Source organism: Etheostoma spectabile, chromosome 3 (genome assembly GCF_008692095.1).
Source record: "Etheostoma spectabile isolate EspeVRDwgs_2016 chromosome 3, UIUC_Espe_1.0, whole genome shotgun sequence".
NCBI lineage: Eukaryota > Metazoa > Chordata > Actinopteri > Perciformes > Percidae > Etheostoma > Etheostoma spectabile.
In genome coordinates this window covers 34,361,897-34,364,337 of record NC_045735.1, presented here as the reverse complement: position 1 = coordinate 34,364,337, position 2,441 = coordinate 34,361,897, and positions in this window count along the sequence as shown.

Sequence of the window (2,441 nt, the reverse complement as noted above, 5' to 3'; positions counted from 1 at the left end):
GGGACGAGGGGTTGTCCACAGTCACACTTTATCATGTGAGGAGGTCTCTTGGCTTCGTCCAGCGTGAATTCAAACTGTGAAATAAAAACCAGAGGAGCACTCCTCACGCGGTACGGTACGTGTGAACTCATGCAGAGAAGAACATCGTCTTCACACTCTGAGGACGCCGCTGTCAGCCTCAGATCACGTGTGAATTATGAATAATCTGGGGAAGTCTGTATGGCTCCTGTGTCCTCCTCCTTTTGTCTCCAGAAAGCAGAAGCTCTGCGTCTCCCAACACAACAGGCTGGACCAGGCAGATGATTCCCTCAGCAGGAGGACGGGCCGCAGCCCACACCTGCCTTCTCCCACCCGAGACCTGACGTGGGTGCTGTTAATCCCGTCTCCCAGCGGGGAGATATCGTGCATGCCGTCTGTCCCTGTCACTCCTGATTGTTTCCATTCAAAGTGGGAAAAGGGCTCAACAGCAGACACGCGTTGGTTATTTGAGGAAATAGGTAAGTTTCCCTTAATTTGGATAGAAACGTGGATGGAATCAAAGTCTCAGTCTAGTCTCTGTCCCAACCCCTCAATGTCTCTGTCTTGTCTCTGTTTCAACCCCTCAAAGACTCGGTCTTGTCTCGGTCTCAAACCCTCAAAGTCTTTGTCTCAACCCCTCAAAGTCTTGGTCTTGTCTCTGTCTAAACCCCTCAAAGTCTCGGTTCTGTCTCTGTCTCAACCCCTCAAAGTCTTGGTCTGGTCCCTGTCTCAACCCCTCAAAGTCTCGGTCTTGTCTCTGTCTCAACCCCTCAACGTCTTGGCATTGTCTCGGGTCTCAACCCCTCAACATCTCGGTCTAGTCTCTGTCTCAACCCCTCAAAGTCTCGGTCTTGTCTCGGTCTTTTCATTCGTGTTTCTGTGTAACGTATAGTTTTTCCTGAGTGTCTCTACGACGTGTAACATTAGCCAATCAGCAGAATTTTAAGCTCTTGCTAGAAGCATGCTGCATGCTGATTGGCTGACTGATGCTGATGAGATTCACTGAGCGCTGCAGAAGCCGTAGTATAACATTTGAAATATTACCATAAACCATATTATAATCTCACTCTGTTTCAGCCAGCAACTCCAAAGCCGAACGCATTTCAATCTTAAATGAACACATATGAAAATGTAAACATTAATATTTGAGTAGGCTGATGTTTACTTTATTAATCCCACAATGTTCTCTGTTGTTTTTACACACAGGCCTGAACTACACACACATGCTCAGGTCCTATACATGCACTAATGGAGAGATATCGGCGTGTGTGTGTGTGTGTGTGTGTGTGTGGTGGGTGGGGGGGGGGGTTTGCATCAAGAGCTGAACTGGCCCCTCTCCAGCTACCAGTCCACCACCACTTTGGTCTGTATGGGGACTTGAACCAGCAACCCTCCGTTCCCAACCCACTCCCTACAGACTGACCTACTGCCCCCCCCCCCCCGCCGAGTCTACGTAAAGAGAAAAACACAGATGACATTAGGGCGGGTACCGGATTCTATACTTTTAGGAATTAACCATATTGCCTCTCCTCTCTCTGTCTCTCTCTTTTTCTCTCTCTCTCTCTGACTCTCCTCTTCCTCTCTCCTCTCTCTCTCTCTCTCTCTCCTCTCTCTCTGCTCTCTCTCTCCTCTCTGTCTCTCCTCCTTCTCTCTCTACTTCTCTCTCTGACTACTCTCTCTCTCTCCTCTCTCTCTCTCTCTCTCTCCTCCGCTCATCTCTCTCTCCTCTAACTCTCTTCTCTCTCGCTCTCTCTCTCTCTCTCTCCTCTCCTCTCTCCTCCCTCTCTCTCTCTCTCTCCTCTCCCTCTCTCCTGACTCTCTCTTACCTCTCTCCCTCTCTCTGAACTCTCTCTCTCTGACTCTCTCTGCTCTCTCATCTCTCTCTCTCTCTGCTCTCTCTCTCCTCCTCTCCTCTCGTCTCTCTCTCTCCCCTCTCTTCTCATGACTCACTCTCTCTCTTCTTCCCTCTCTCCCTCCTCTCTCTATTCAATTCTCTCAACCTCTCATGAGCCTTACTTCTACATACTCCTCTGATCCTCTGAACATTGTCCCATCATAAGGGCCTTTATCCTCTCCCGATCTTCTTCTCTCTCTCCTCTCGCTCTGAACTCTCCCTCTCTCTCTGCTCCCTCATCTCTCTCTCTTCATCTGAACTCTCTACTCTCTCTCTACTCTCCTCTCTCTCCCTCTCCCTCTCGTCTCCTCTTACTCTGCACTCTCCCTCCCTCTACTTCTCTCTCTCTCCTGCTCGAACTCTACTCCTCCTCGCTCTCCTCTCGTCCCTCTCCTCAGTCCGCCCTCATCTCTCCCTCCTCCTCTCTGTCCTGCAACCCCTCTCCCCAATCTCTCTCCGTCCCTCTGTCTCCTCTGCTCCCTCTTTCTCTCCTCGATCTCCTCCCTTCTCTCCTCTCGTCCCCCTCTCA